Source organism: Tachypleus tridentatus, chromosome 8 (assembly GCF_004210375.1).
Source record: "Tachypleus tridentatus isolate NWPU-2018 chromosome 8, ASM421037v1, whole genome shotgun sequence".
NCBI lineage: Eukaryota > Metazoa > Arthropoda > Merostomata > Xiphosura > Limulidae > Tachypleus > Tachypleus tridentatus.
The window spans coordinates 27,672,295-27,689,186 of record NC_134832.1 but is presented as its reverse complement, the minus strand read 5'-3'; the positions used below and the strand labels follow the sequence as shown (position 1 = coordinate 27,689,186).

At 33.3% G+C, this 16,892-nt stretch overlaps 1 pseudogene across 1 annotated transcript; it reads right to left on the bottom strand.

The window, feature by feature from the left end:
• Positions 1–8,160: 8,160 nt before the first annotated feature.
• Positions 8,161–15,519, bottom strand: LOC143222039 (dual specificity tyrosine-phosphorylation-regulated kinase 2 pseudogene; annotated as a pseudogene). Its single transcript, XR_013011955.1, has one exon. The product of XR_013011955.1 is annotated as a dual specificity tyrosine-phosphorylation-regulated kinase 2 pseudogene (transcript).
• Positions 15,520–16,892: the final 1,373 nt, after the last annotated feature.

Sequence of the window (16,892 nt, the reverse complement as noted above, 5' to 3'; positions counted from 1 at the left end):
ACTGCGCGGAAAAAACAAAACAAACTATATGGCACATTTTACAACTATCATCAGTACACGTACAACTTTATAGATACAGAATAAGTGTATAAGGTTCATATCACGCAAGACAGTGAACGCAGCAGAGGGGATATGTATATCTGAGGCACAGTTACAGCTCTTCACGCACCACTTCTGGTTACTATGGCAAATAATACTAGGGGTTGCTATGAGACTAGGCATCAAAATAAAACACAGCCTAATTTAATTTTTTTGCGTACTCGTGTTTTATAACGATTTTTACAACAACAAAAATTAAACAGCTGTGTATAATGTCAAAATCATTGGTTGCTAAGGTGTCAGATACGTAATACTTAAGGTGATTGGGTTCAGTTGACCTTAATTGACGTTGTTAATTAACTTTATACTATATTTATACTCGATGTATATCGTCTGTTAATTTACATGAGCATGAGAAACCAGTTAAATTCACCAGATTTATCACAAATCTATAACTTGACAAAATACGATAAAATTGACAGCTAAACTACTAAAATGAGTTGCCTATTCGACTCTTTCTTTTTATTCTGCGAAAGGTATGACCGCTGTCATCAAAATCTCACCAGATCGAAAAGTAAAATTTATTATTACAGAAATGACTTTTATTTTCGTAAAAAAAACTGCAGCGTCGTCTTCCATCACTGACACACACACACTTTATAAGCTGCGAGTGGAAGCTGTTGGCCTTGTAACCGAGATCTTTCAGCAGGAAAGTTACGTAACCTAGCCCGTGTCCTCATAATTCATAGATGAAAAAAAAATAATTTGTAAAATAAAAATGGGTTTCTTGAAGTTATACAATTCAAGGTTATTTAAACAACTTATTTTCTTTGACACAAGCAAAAGAAGTTTTTCACACTAAAAATAATAGGATTCAGTAACAGCTTGTGTGTAGAGGCACAAACGCACGTTAAAGAATTATTCCAGTAGAGACAAGTTTGAAAAGTTTGTAGATCAAGTCAATCTATTGTACCAGGAGATTTACCCCCAAAACTCTATGATATCACATACAACAGCTAGGCATCCAGTTTATCCTTAATTTTAAAAGGGTATTTTTTTCTATAACTAACTCTACAGAACGTATTGCATCTTATCTTATTTTCTAAACTAACCTACTTATATCTTCTCTACATTTATATGTGATTTAAGACTGGACACCCTTGTTTTTATCCCCATTTATAAACAGCCAACCAAATTTTGTCAAATATGCCATTTTCAAACCCAAAAATGGAGATCACAAGTATATTCTCCTTACTTCTTCCTTGATTCTATACTGTCATCATAATGCCCCGGCCCGGCCCTCTCGTGATATTTTTATGAGATGAACAAACGATCCGAGACGGAAACACAGAGACAACGACAACAGCCTGTTAGTTGTAATTCAACTATTTTGCGACTATAAATTCAGATCAGTGTGTGTTCTATTACATTTGTGAAAAGCTGGGAAAACAATTGACGGATCGGAGCAGTCTAAAGATATATGAAGATACTGTAGAGAACCGACAAATCAACAAAATCAATTTAGGATTGTCAGAAAAAGTGCATGAATTGAACAAGTTCATGTGAGCAAAGTTAGTTTTGAGTACTAGGCTTAACGTCAGTGGCCTCAGTTGCAGTGTGTTAGCATTAGGCCTAATGTTAGTGTTGTTATCTTGAGAACCGAGTGACAAGAGCGTTAGGCCTAAATATTGTAACTAGTTTAGTGTACGTACACTGGAAACGCTACTGTAGCCTGGAATAAAGAAGTGCACTATTCCCAATTTAAGGCCTTCGTTTTGAATTTGCTTTCGCAATCAGGCATGCAGATAAAGTTTCAGACATAGGCCTATTTTGTTGATGTATGGTTTGTTGTCTCATCTAAAGTCCCCAGGTCAAAACGGAGCTGAAAGTTGAGATTACAACTCATTCTTCAGATATTTGATTATGATTAAAGTACTCAAGCCTAGGCCTAACCGAGTATTTTGTAGCTCAATGTGCAGTACAGTTTACAATTGATTATATATTACGTATGTGTACCGGTACACAATGATCACTGTGTATATAGACTACTACAGTATGTGTTGTTGATCACAAATTGTTTTGGAATACGTTTTGCTTCACAATGCATTTTCATATTACTATTGACATTGCTTCTTGCATACAGCTACCATAGAAATAACCTTAATGCAATTTTTGCAATGACTGAAAACTGATTCTTCTAAAATGGATTGTATCCAGTTTCGAATCGATTCGAGACTGGTCCTTATTGGTTTTCAACCAATCAGAATGCAGCAGATCGATAAAGGTATTGATGTTTATGTGCTAATGGACCTAGGCACTAGGATAACTTTCTGTTTAATATGTTTGACTGTCTTACTAACGTTTTTCTTTATGAATTTCAGTGTTTTTCGAATCATTATAACTATATATGGTCCATATTCTTTTGTGTTGTTTTTTTCTCATTTTTGTTTCTGTATTTTTCAGACTGCGAGATGAAACATGTTCAATTAATGGTGCACAAAAAAGAAAACTCGCAAAAAAACCAAGACCGGAAAAATGACTAATTTTTCTCACTGAACTTGCACAACATGATCTTCCAAATCAAAACCCATCTCTGCTATCAGAAGTCACTTGTACTACATCTGACTCTAACAAGATTGAAGTTGAATCAAGCTCCACACCTATAAGTACCACTTTGTCTACTTCAAGGTCAGAACTTCATGATGACTTAACTTCAGGCTGGCTTAACTGGTACAAGTCTCACAACTGATCTCACTTTGCTTGTAAATTCTCCTGATGTTTTTGGTGTTAATGTTGATGCAAGTTGCTCTACAAGACAGTCTGAAGTTGAAATAATTGCTGAAAATGAAAATCTACTGGACTATGGTAAAATGCTTCAGTCTACAAAAGATGAAGGAACTAAACAAAAGATCCAAGATTGTGTCTCGATTTCTCTCGTGATGATGTGGCTTATTGGATTGCTTTTGGACCCACTGACTGTCAACACCACAATGGGCCATTTGGCAAATCTTGCCAGGCTTTTAATAGTGGCAAACTAACAAGATACTGTTCGCAAAAAAATTTTCTTTGGGGTAAAAGCCAATGGTGAGCAACACAAGAGAGAGTGGTTATTGTATTCACCATCAACAGGGTAAGTTTACTGCTTTATTTGTAAATCGCCCCTAAACTTTCCTTGCGTTTTGTTGAAAGAGAAGGGTTCAGTGACTGGCGAGATACTATTATAATTGATCATCATAAAAGAAGCACTACTCACCGAGACTCAATGCTGACAAACGTAACTCGCAGACAAGGTTTAGGCTTGCGATAAGAGTTGGTAAAACAAAGTAAAAAAGTGTAATTACTGGGAACATTTCTTCTGGTTATTTTAGCTTCTCAGTTGATTCGACGCCAAATTTATCACATATAGATAAGTGTTATACTTCGATACTTAAAAGATGGGCAGTCTATTGAACGCTTTTTAATCTTTCTGGAACTGAAAAGCCATACCAGTGAGGAAATGGAAAACCATGTATTGCAGTACTTACGTGAAGTTTTGTAAACTTAATTTTTTCAAAATATAGGAATCAGTCTTAGGACAATGTTGCTAACATGTCTGGGGATGCAGCAAAAGATTTTAAAAGCAAAGTTTGCCATATATGTGCCCTGTGCAGCCCATTCACTAAATCTGGTAGACTGAAGTGCTGTTGATTGCTGTCAAGTGGCAGTTAATTTTTTCTCTACAATGCATTTGCTCTATACATTCTTTTTCAGCCTCAACTGGCTAGTTGAAAATTTTTAAAGCTTGTCCTGGAAATTAAAGTGTGTTGAAATCCCTTTCTGATACCAGATGGGAGGCACATGTTATGGCAACGACATCAATTCTGAAGTCTTTCTTTAAGATATTGGAAACTTTAAAATGTCTAGTTGAAGACCAGTCACAAAAGGGAAAGACTAGAAGAGAAGCAGACATTATTACAAATAAGAGCAAGAGCTATAATTTGTTTTTGTGTTGATCTAATGGGATGAGATTTTGCAAAAGTTTCATAAAGCAACTCAAGTTCTGCAAAATGAGGATGTGAATTTGAAAACACGTGCAGATCTGTACAGGTCATTAGTTGACCAATTACGCACTTTAAAGGATGAATTTGAAATATTTGAAGCAGTTGCAAAGGAAATACTACCAGATGTTGATTACAATGCAGCTCAAACTCACAAACGTGTCAGAAAGAAGGTACTCGATCACGGAGATGCACAAGTAGATCTAAATGCCAGAAATAAATTTCGTATCATTAACTTCTACACAGTTATTGACAGACTAGAAATCCAGATGAAAAGAAGCAGAGAGGTGTACAAAGAAATAGCAAACAGATTTTCTTTCCTAAGTGATGTGCCAAATGATGTCACTTCATCTGTTGAAACTGAAAGGTACTCTCATTGTTCCCAAAAGCTAATTGATGTTCACTCAGAGGTCTTGGACACTCTGCCGAGCTTCAGCAGTTTCACTCGTATGTGCGCCATAAGTTCAGTGCAACAAAAACGGTAAAAACCAGATTCAGTCATGCTGAACTTTATAAAATAATTTCAGAAGACAAAATTGAGTGTGCGTTTCCAAACGTCAACATTGCATTGCGTATATTTTTAACACCAATGATCACAGATTTTACAGCTGAGCGCTCATTTTCTCAACTCAAGCATATTAAAAATCCCGACAGAAGAACTATGCGTCAAAACAGGCCTTCTCTGCTTAGTATAGAAGCAGGTTTGTTACCCCAAATTAGTTTTAAGGACTTGATCAGAGACTTTGCAATTAAAAAATCTAGAAAAAACTTTATAAATTTAAATAAATATTAAGGTATAAATAAGTAACTTGTATTCAGGGATTTAAGTTCAAAGTGAGAAATATATATGCAAAAACGGCTCGTTTGGGTTGAGAAAATATTTTACATAGAAGGTCGAAACGTTGTTCGCTCTTCTATGTAAAATATTTTCTCAACCCAAACGAGCCGTTTTTGCATATATATTTCTCTACAAGTGGGTTTTATCGACATCACTGAAAGTGAGAAATTGTTAACATCAAAGTGAGATTTTTTTAATAAAAGGGTTTTGAGTAAATTCTTCATTTTTGTTAAAATCAAAGTATGAATTTATGAACATCAAAGTGAGAATTGGTAACTCAAACTGAAAACAAATATACATTAAAAATTATTTTTAATCATCATTAACCAAAGAAATGATTTCCCTCATCATTTCTAAATAAAAGGCCCCAGTCATTGCTTGATTTTCATCCATGCCCAGTCTGTTGAATAAATAAAATAAAATTTTATTTAATTTAGGTGTGGGGTCTGACCTGGAAAAAAACAGATAGGTTATAAATATTCAAACTTTTATTTTACTTTTAGCACTGATTGAGTCTTAATGTCTTGTCAGTTACGCAGTGGAGGGGCTGAGGGGGGCACCATTGTTGGGCTATGCCTAGGGATTAGTTGCCCTTAATTCGGCCCTGCGGTTAGGCGTTATAATGTTACGATCCAACTATTCGTTAGCGGTGGGTGGTGATGACTAGCTGCCTTACCTCTAGTCTTACACTGCTAAATTAAGGTCGGCTAGCGTAGATAGACCTCGTGTAGTTTTTCGCGAAATTCCAAACCAAACCAAACTGATATACTTCTTCTACACTACTTAATTCGTAAATTTCACGAAATATTGGTGCTCTAACAATAAGATAAATATAAAACAATAATGTTTACAAAAAACAAGCATACATACATACCACGCAATAAATTTTGTCAACAGAATTTTATTATGTGAGTATTCGCAAGAAATGGTTTGTTTTGAATTTCGCGCAAAGCTACACGAGGGTTATATGCGCTAGCCGTCCCTAATTTAGCCGAGTAAGACTAGAGGGAAGGTAACTAGTCATCACCACCCACCGCTATTTCTTGGGCTACTTTTACCAACGGATAGTAGGAGTGATCGTAACATTGTAATGCCCCCACAGCTGAAAGGGCAAGCATGTTTGGTGTGACAGAGATCAGAAACCGCGACCCTCGGATTACGAGCCGAGTGCCTCCTTGACCACCTGACCATGCTTGACGCGCAGGAAATGGTAACATACAATTAGTTTGCTCCCCTCCCCCCAGTGGCTCAGCGGTATGTCTGAGAACTTCCAACGCTAAAAACCGGGTTTCGATACCCGTGGTGGGCAGAGCACAGATAGTCCATTGTGTAGCTTTGTGCTTAATGCAAAACAATAGCAGTTAGTTTTGTTCGCAGTGACTCTAAGTGGGCAACGTGTTTGTACTCATCGCTTACTTTCCGTAATACCTTCCACTTCATCTAAGGTTAATTCACATTTAATCATCATTTAGTTGACAGTTTTACATTGCAAATCTTCTGTTCTGTTAGGAAGTTAGAAATCTTCCTTACCACCAGGAGGTCATAAAATACACAAACTCTCCGTCTAATTATGAGTTCGTAAAATACTACACTTTATTACTGCAATTAAAATTAAAACATTCTGAACTAGCGTGGTATCTATTTACCCCATTAGATGAGATCTACCATGGTATTCCCACTTTCTTTTCAAAGTAGACGTTATATTGAAGGATCGATACTTTGTTGCTTCTCCAAACTGTTAAGTTAGTAAAAACATTGTAATAAAGCATTTATTTTTAGTATAAATAACTGTTATGGAGAACAAAGTTGCATAATCATTTTAAGTACAGATTGAGATGTTTTTGTCAATATGAAAAAAAAACACAAAAAAACTGTTATTCTTAACTTCCCCCTTTATCAAAAACCGTAACATTTTCTCCATATTCACGAAAACATCTCAACCTGTACGTAAAATGATTACGGAACTTCGTTCTCCATAACAGTTGTACTAAAAATTGGATTACTTGTTCTTAGTACCGTAGAGATTAAAACGCGGGTTTAACGAGTGTATTACATCCGATAATTAGTTTTCATAGTGAATTTAATTTGTATGTAAACTTTACAAACATTTGCCTGTCACTTTAACGACTCGCTTAAAATTTATTGAATCCAATTAAGTAGACTTTATATTTTAATAAGTTTTTTTCTTTATAAGTTTTGGCTCATCCTCACTTTGATTGCTGTTTTTTCACCATATTATATGCTGTCTGATAATAACTTATAATTTTATAATTTATACTTATTTATAAACAAAATACAATGCCTAAATGTATTCTTCCCAAAACCTTGTTATATTCACTTGTAATACACAAAAACTGGTTTGTTATGGAAATATGAAGTATATATTGCCAAATAAAACTTCATAATAATGATATTCAACCTATCCTGTGCAACCTTTGGAACTACCTTCTCCATCGTCCTTACTTTGACTGCGTGAATATAGTGAGGTCAATCGTACACTACAAAGTTTACTGGCTCTATAAACCTCCAGTGTACTCGTATCTGAATATCGGCTTCCACGATCAAAAGCATAAACTTTTACTCGGCTGCATCAGGAATTTTTGTACAAGTGAAAGCAACTATTGAGTACTAAATGTCACAGAAGGCTTGTGAACTTCATCAACTTCAAATCTTTATCTTATTTAATTGTACCAGAGATACGCCCCACTTCATTACAATCGTATTCAGGTTCTCTTTCGTAACCCTTGCCATAATTTTGGCCTAATAATATCTTCAACACCTACTACTGCCCTAAACACTTTACTGTAAGTTTCATTTCTACAGAGAACGCTGAACAACCTCTTCTTTGACATTGTGTCCTGTGACTCCACATAGTTTACAGTCTTGCTATACACATATGATTGTCGTGAAAAGGGGCTGCGACATTTCTCCGGTATACAGTATATAGGTATTAAACGTTATCCATAGTGCGACACATTGATCTGAAGTGACAGGTTACAGCACTAGTACATGTAAATCACTCCTATACAGTGCATTAACCTTCTATACATGTAAGACAAAAACACTGCTTGAAATCCATAGTGTTTTAAAAATCATTTAAAATGTGGCTTCAACATGTGATACTAATAAACGATTACTTGCCTATCTTTAATAAAAATCAGGTCAAATTTTGATTTACTCTGTGATGGAGGTTTTCAATAAAAACAAAACAAAACACACATAAACCATTTTCTTCACATGCATATGTATGTATCAAAATACAGACATTTATTTGTATCATCTATAATAATTCTACGACAGGAAAAAACAAACTATATTCACTTGAACAAGAGTTCCGGAAACTATATAACTGCAACGTGGATACCACACTAACGTGTATCCAGCAAAAGAGTGTGTGAAGTTCCATCAACTGTATCAAACACAGTAAAAGGCTAATGAATTATTTCTTGCACAGCTACAGGCTGGTTAAGTAAAAATGTGATTAAGCACAAACACTGAATTCCACTAAAACCCTCTCTATGAATCAGGGTAATCATAGGAAATTCTATAAAATAAGAACGATAAAAAACATATTTTGATAAAACTATTAAAACTGACAAGTGTTACTTAAATGATAAGTAACATTTGATTGTGAACTATAAATGTAGCACTACGTGACTGTTTAACACCTCTTATTCATTCTAGTTTTATCAATACTGTAATTTCTCTCTGTCTATGACATCTATAAATAAAGTTATTATTATGTTAAAGTTTGTCAGAATTAAGTTTAATTTTCAATCTCTATTCTATATATTAAAATAGTACATTGTTTTTGTTTACCTCTGAATATTTAATGCATAGAAAAACTGTACAAAAAGTACAGAAAATAATATTATTACAAGCATTTACACATTAGTTAATAAAAGTATAAAAATATTTTTGTAAAAGGATTTGAAGTTTCTAATTTCAATGAAAAAGTTACAATATTTAATAAGCTATGCTGCAAACCTAACAAAACATATCTGATATAATCACCAATCAGTTTAATGCTACTGATAACTGTTAAGTAATGCATAGCTGACATCAAAGAACAAATGTGAATTTTATAAAGTACATAGGTAGTTAACTTGAGAAAATAACCACAAAACCCAGCTAGGAAATATCTACAAATCAATGGAAAATTAAAAAACAGCATTTCCATATCATAAAATCATACTCATAGTGATGTAACAGTTTTAAGTATAATTATTCATATATCAAATAACTGATACAGTGTCAGTTTGCTAAGAATGCTGGTTAAACAGCATTATAATGCCAGTGAAGAATTATTACAATGACATAAAACTATTTATCTAGAATTTTAGAAAATAAAAAAATAAGAGTTCTATAACACAAACTCTTGAAATAAGGTATCACTGACATCACATATATTTCAGAACTTAAAATTAGAAGGACCAAGTCAAAACTGCATTAAACGTATAGAGCTTCATTCTGAAACTTTAGGACAGACTTCAAGTGAAATAATTCTTAGTTGTACAAAATGATTAGGAACTACAAATTGTCAATGTTTTCCAGTTAATATCACATTTTTTATATTTACATATACTAATTGTACAGTATTATTTTTTTTCCTTTTTGCCACTAGAATAGTTCTAATATCCATACAAAAGATGACAGTAAAATAAGATATTACATAGATTATATCTGTCAAACACAATAATGGTTTATGAGATTGTTAATATAAAGTAATAATGAAAGCTGTAAATTCTTAGCTTTAATGTAATTCTAGAAAACACAGTACTACAAGTCATAAACAAACAAACAAATGCATGTTTATATGTTTAAATATCATCACTGTATTTATGTTTTACTTAAATACCTGGCAACCAGGTGGTGCCCAGCATTACAAGAACAGACTACACAGACCTAACCCTACACAGCTACATTTCAAGAGTTTGTGTTCTCTTTAAGTTGGATACATAATGTCTCTTAACATTTAGCTGTCTATTCTGAGAATGACAGAACTCCATTTACCAACAACTTCTAATGAGTTGTTTTAACACCTTGCTGTCATGACCTAAGGATTACCTGTTCAAAGTTTTATATGAGTTTACGGTGTAATATTCTGTATATTAATACAGCAATTATATATATGCGTGTGTATTTATATTTATTAAATCTACTCTATATCATTTTAGTAAAGTGTTTTTACATCAAGAACAAGTTTATTCATCAAGTATTTTCATGACTGCCCTTCCTCATTCTGAATAAAACCAGGTTTGTGTGTTGTTTTTTTTTGCAAGAGCTGCAGTAAATATTATTGCTTGTTAGGATACAGGACTTCAAATACTCATCTACAACTCTTGCTTCATTTAAAAGGTATGTTTACATAGTTATCCTTAAAGGAGATTACAGTTTTTGTTACACATATATACATTTTATAGAATTATATGCTAAGTACATACATACACAAACATATATATGTATATATATTAAAAATGTTGTAGATCTATAATACAATTTACTTAAAAACCTTTAAATTATCATAACATTTCACATTTTCTTCTGCTCAATTTCCAAAGCTCACCCTTATTAGCATAGCACCCTCAACATACAAGTGTAATAAGCCTCAGGGAAGATTCTTTTTCCTATATAACAATACATAACTGGTTCCATGTATATATGCATATTAATACTTGCATTAAAAATTCTTTAGTCACATACCATCTAACTTTGGTGGGATTAACCTACAGAGCACTTTCAGATCACCTGTGTTCAAATCATTTCTAACTAGAGTATTATCAATGCTAGCCTCTTCTGAATTGCTATAAGCTAGCTTTAAGAACAATTAATTACAAATCATACTTTAAAGATAAAATTACATGTACATTGTGAAATAAAAAGATTTCCTAAAGGCAAGAAACATGCTTTTCTTCATAACCTTTATTATTGGCCTGAATCTTCCCACCTGATCTACCACACCTTTGTCAGTCTATAGTTTCATAAGTAAAGCAAGATTGTAAAATACTGATCATGGTGCTGCTTCATTTAATGATATGTTCAAGGCCCTCAAAGACATCTAGCATTTCTTATCAACTATAATTTACAAGAACTATGAAAGACACTAACATCAAATGCATCACTCTATGCATCTCCATTTAAATGCTTCTATGCCTATTAATATTGACGATAAAAATGGTTAGATCAGAAAGTTGAATCAAGTGCATACCATTACTACCAAACACTGGTACCACGATGCCATATACAAACATTTAAGTTAATTTCATGTTTACAACTGTAACCCAATATAAATGTTACATCAAGATTACATGTGATTTTATGCTAGTTATGGGATATCTAAAGAATGACTGAGTGAATGAGTACATCAACAGTTAGGTAAATCAAATGATTTTTCATGATTACTAAAGGTGATGTTTCTACAGATTGATGTCCTTGATAAGGAAATAGAAATTTGAAAACAGAGGTTATATGAAAACATAAGAGAGACCAGGATTATTTGACTGCTTAAATGCACTGAAAGACTGGAAAAAGTGAATGAAAAGTGTTTTATCAAACAATACACAAGAGTACATGAAAAGAAGACAAATTAAAGGTTAAGGGAAATTTAAGTGTTTCCTACTACATAAATAAAATAATTTTACATTCAACAATATGAATGAAATTTGTTAAATGCTTGTAAAACATGACTATATGAACATTTTTATCCTGCTCATAGTACATGCAGAACTTTTAGTATTAATATTTGCCTAGTACTCGTTTAGTTATAACTTTCTAAGCAAAAATTTTATACTTACATGAACTACTGTGGTGTAATTCACATTTTTCTGACTATGCCATTAGAATAAATGTTAAGTTTATTTACATGCAATACTTCATTGAAAGAAAAGAGCAAATCAGTGGGAGCTCCAGACATTACAGAATATACACACATGTACATATAGGTGGTGAATAATTAATAATCAAACCACCATCTACACCGCAAGTTTACAGGAAACTTATATCAGGTAAAAGGTATGTTTTCTAAAATCACATATGAAATGTACTAACATATGGATCCTATTTTCTACAGTTTCAGGCTTCAAGTATGTGGTAGCTTATTTTGTACAAGTAATTACCTGGTAAATAACACAAACCTTGCTAACTTATCACAAATCAAATTATGTAACAGCTTTACAGATAGAAAGCCTTAAAATATTCTCCCATTATCAAATTTACTTGAATATTTAAATTTCAGAAAACATTTATATCATGTACACAACAGTGTATCATAAATGCTCCTTCCAATTATACATATTTTAAGCAGTATAGATTTAAAATTTTCACATACTAAAAATATTTTAAAACAAAAATACACACATCTATATCTTTACATCAATAATTCTGTTGAATATATTTGATAACATTCAGCAAAAACATGACATCTTTAATAATGGAAATTATATCCAGGTGTATAAGTTCAGATCTAAATGTAGTATAATTGAAGAGTGATATAGCAGAACCTTCAACCATCTAAAATGGACTTTCTACAATTATATAATTTGTAATAATGAGAGTAAACTTCACCACTTACATTGAAGATATTTACAAGATAATAATGGATGTTACATGAATCTAAAAATAATTAAATTATTATTCAACCTCAGGCAGTTATAAATTACACATACAATTTCAAAGACGACATCTATACTGAAAGTATTTGCTTTCCTAAGAACGAATTTTCTGCAACTGAGGACTATTTGTTATAAATATGATTTTCACAAATTATGAATACATCTGTTCTACAAATTCTAGGAAACTAACACACATAAAATATTCACAAATTTTGGGAAAAGTAAATTTTCAATAATTTTTATTAATTTTCAGAAATTAAAAAATGATGAGTAAAATTTTTTTACCAAACACCAAATGACTTCAAGAGAGAGGGTTTTTAATGGAAATGATTAGTTTATACAACTAATTTTTCTTGCTAGACTTAATGATAAAAAACTGATCAAATAATATATATCTACAAAAACTGAATGTGCAAATTTAGCTATAAAGTGTATATTACCTTGGATCTTTATAATTATACAGTAGAACCTCACATTGAACTAGCAATTTCAGAAAACATTATAAATGTTTTAATTACCATGTTTTCCTTATACTTGACATCATAAACTGCTTTAAAACAATGAACAGAAAAGGTAATTAAAAGCATGTTAAGTAAAATAGCAAATTCACAGTAAATATAACCATGCTATGGAACAGATATTTTTCCATGACTTTTTCTTGCAGTGTCTTAACATTATAAAAGTTAAATAATTCTAATAAAAGCATAATTACAAGCTATCTGGTATGTGATAAAAAAAAAGGAATAAAACAGTGGCAGTGACATGACTTAAAAAAAGAAAAACATATTAATAAATAAGCCAACCAATAAAATATACACAAAATCCTTCTGGCACATAGATATGGTACCTTGCTTGAGAAACTCAAGAAACATGCCAGTTATATACCCTTGAACCATTTGACCATTAGACAGTTGATAAAATTATTTTTGTTCACAGGACGGAAATTATGCATTCAGTGATTTACATGAACTAAGGCTACAGAAAAGATATCATCATGTAACTGTGTTACTAATCTGTGGTAGTTTGATGTGGGTGCTCATAGTATCAGAAATGGCATTACCGACAGTAGTCACCACTGTCCGTGCTTTGGTCGCACCAACAGTTCTGGTATGTGTGACTATGCCACTTCTGTTATTGGTCTGGTTAGAAGATTGTATATCAACATCATTATCCACAGAAATCTGTGGAGGTTTCGAGAGACGACGTCGAAGCCATTCATGTCGAAGGGCAGTTGCTGGTGTCATTCTTGAAACTGGATCCCACTCTAAACATCGTTTTAAGAAGTCAATGAAAAGATGATCATCAGATCCTTTTAATGCTGCCACCCATTCCTTACTCGCAGGTGGACCACGCATCTTTCCTCTCCGAGACCGACCTCCATTTAACACAACTGTGCCATCAGGCAGCACTGTTGTGCTACAATATCGAGGATAACCTTTAGAGCTGACAAAATTCTTTGATCGTTTTGATTGGTCCAGAAGTTTTTGAGGTGGCATACCAAGCAGTTCAATCATACAAGCAAGTTGGTCCCCTTCATCTTCTCCAGGAAGAAGGGGATAGCCTGTTAAAAGTTCAGCAAGAATACATCCTAAACTCCACATATCTATTGGCATTCCATACTTAGCTCCAAGGATCACTTCTGGTGCTCGATAAAATCTAGACTGGATGTAGGTATACACACGCTGATGCTCATAGCAACTTGAACCAAAATCTATCACTTTTATTCCACTAACGTCCCTGCTGTTTTAACAACACATTTTCTGGTTTTAAGTCACAGTGTATAATTTTGTTTCGATATAAGGTATCCAAACACTGCAGTAGAGAATGTGCAAATTTTCGAACAAGTTGCAAGCTAAATCCTTGAAATTTATTTTTCTTAATGAGTTCATATAAGTTAATACTGAGTAACTCAAAGGTTATACATGTGTGATTTCGGAATGTGAAATTTTCCAGCATATGTACTATATTACGATTATTGTCTTTGTCTTGTTTTTTTAAGTGGTCCAGTATACGAATTTCTTCTTGCGCCTGTCGGTGGAAACGTTTCTCATTGCGAACCATTTTCAAAGCTACTTGTTGATGTTCTTTATGATCATAAGCTTTTATAACTTGACCAAAACTTCCTTTTCCAATAACTTTAAGCATTTCATACCTATAAGCTATGTGGTCATGAGGTACATGTAGATATGACCCCTGATCATCATCATACCCACAGTTATTGGGAGTTCCAATGACTCCTTGCCTCTTTTTTAGCATTTGCACCAATAAAATAAATTTTAGGGTAGCTAAAAATTTCATGGTGTTCATATGGAGTTAGTTTATGCATATACAATTTCATTACCTGTTCTGGAGTAGCCACAAGGATTTTTGGTTTTGAAGATGCACTCTTATTTGTGGTACCACTAGATTTTGTGTCTGCGTGTGTTGCAGGACAGACCTCAGGCAATTGAGTGACTGATGTCCTTTCATTAATGCTGTCGCTGGTTAACGTCTGAGTCCTGTTTGAAACAGAAAGCGGCTGAAACAACTGTTGAACTTGTATTGTATCTTGATAAACGGACTTAAATCCTCCAATCGTCTGGCTTTTAATAGGTGGTAAATTAACATTAGAATTATTTTCTGGGATACGAGGAAGGTAAGAATCATTTGTCGATGTGGTCGACGAACTATTGATGCTGGCAATTAATGATTTTGTCCGTGAGAGTGGCATGCTTGTATGGATTAAATTTTAAATTTTCTCTTGCGCTTGTACACATGCCCTAAGCCTAACGTTAAATATAAAGTAGTTTGTTTTTGCCAGCATGGAAAATGCAGATGACACTGTAATTTCTGGCAATGCATTAAAACATATATTCAACAATATATATTAATAAAGAAAAGAAACTTGTTACAAAGCTTTCTTCCATCGTAACTTCTACTCCACTTAGTCCACAATTACAAAAGTATAACAACACTATCATCGGGACTGTTGCTACGCTGCTTACCATGGTATCATAGGTAGAACGTCAGAACTAGTGACGTCAGTAAAAACTGACGAATCGAAGCGAACTTAAGATAAGTCAGCTGAAATCAGAAGCTTTTGTGTGTGCACACAATGTAACTCGTGCTTGCAGATAAGTATAATTGTGATAAGAAACAAGTATAACCGAAAAGTATTTTTTTCTGAGGAAAATCTAATCTTAAACTCCCAGTTTGTAAGAAAAGTATTACTTTTCGAGTGTCAGTTGGGTATTGAACATATCATATATATCCTTCTACATTGCTTCTGGCTATTCTGTGTCAAATTCAGGTACAATTTTAAAATCAAATTTTAAACACCAAATGGTTTTTAAACTTACTTAATTCCCAACTTTCATTCTACATTTCGTCCTATGTTTATATGCATGATAAATACACGTAAAACCCCTCAACTATACATGCAAAATTATGAGTGAATAATGAGCCAAAAACACACACAAATATAATTTCACAAACTACTTAATTAAAAATCATATAAGAAATATAAATTATTATTCCATGCATACAAAATCAGAAATGGAAATGAGGTTTATTCGGCTGTTTTGTTGTCAGCGTTGTGATGTCTTCTTGTGAGGTTCACTGGTTTTTTCTACTACTAGAAAGAAATAACGACTAATGTCCTACGGAAAACTTGTGGTAATAAATAAACTTGGTCTTTGCCTTGGGCCCCGGATGGGGGAAGGGGTAAAAAGTCTGCACACCAGTCTTTGAGACAAGGTTGACGCCCGCGTTCTGGCGAGCGGCCATCCGCTGAGTTAGGTGAACTTGTTACCGAACCGATACCAGCGACGTATTAAATCCAGACAAATGAATGAAATGACGCGTGCTATCAGCTGTGTCGCTTTCAAAATATAAACAAACATTTTCGGTATATGTTATACCTAACTATGATGCCGTTAATACATGACGGCTGCCTAATTAAATGCCGAACATTCCACGTTAATTTCATATTTTCATGTTGTACAGAGCTTATTAAGTGTAGTCTATATTTATTTCTTTTTACTGATAAAAAGACAGCAAAAGGTTAATCTTAATTCTTAACTTAGAAAGAAAATTTTAGACTTTTTCTTTTGAAAATTCTCCTTTCGTTTATATAAAAAATATTTTAGAATAACTCTCATCCAGTGCCCAAAATACACTGATGTCTTGTGAAATCAAGTCCCCGTGAGATGAAGTTTAAAAGCAGAAAGGCTACTACTGTTAGCCAAAGTGATATATTTTGCTGCAAAAAAAAAGTTGATACATATTTCACCTTTTAGAAATCACTAACCTAATTCTCTATTGAGTTATTTTTTTAAGTTATTATTATTCTAATAAAAAGGCATATATTTCGGGTCGTGTTGGTTCTAC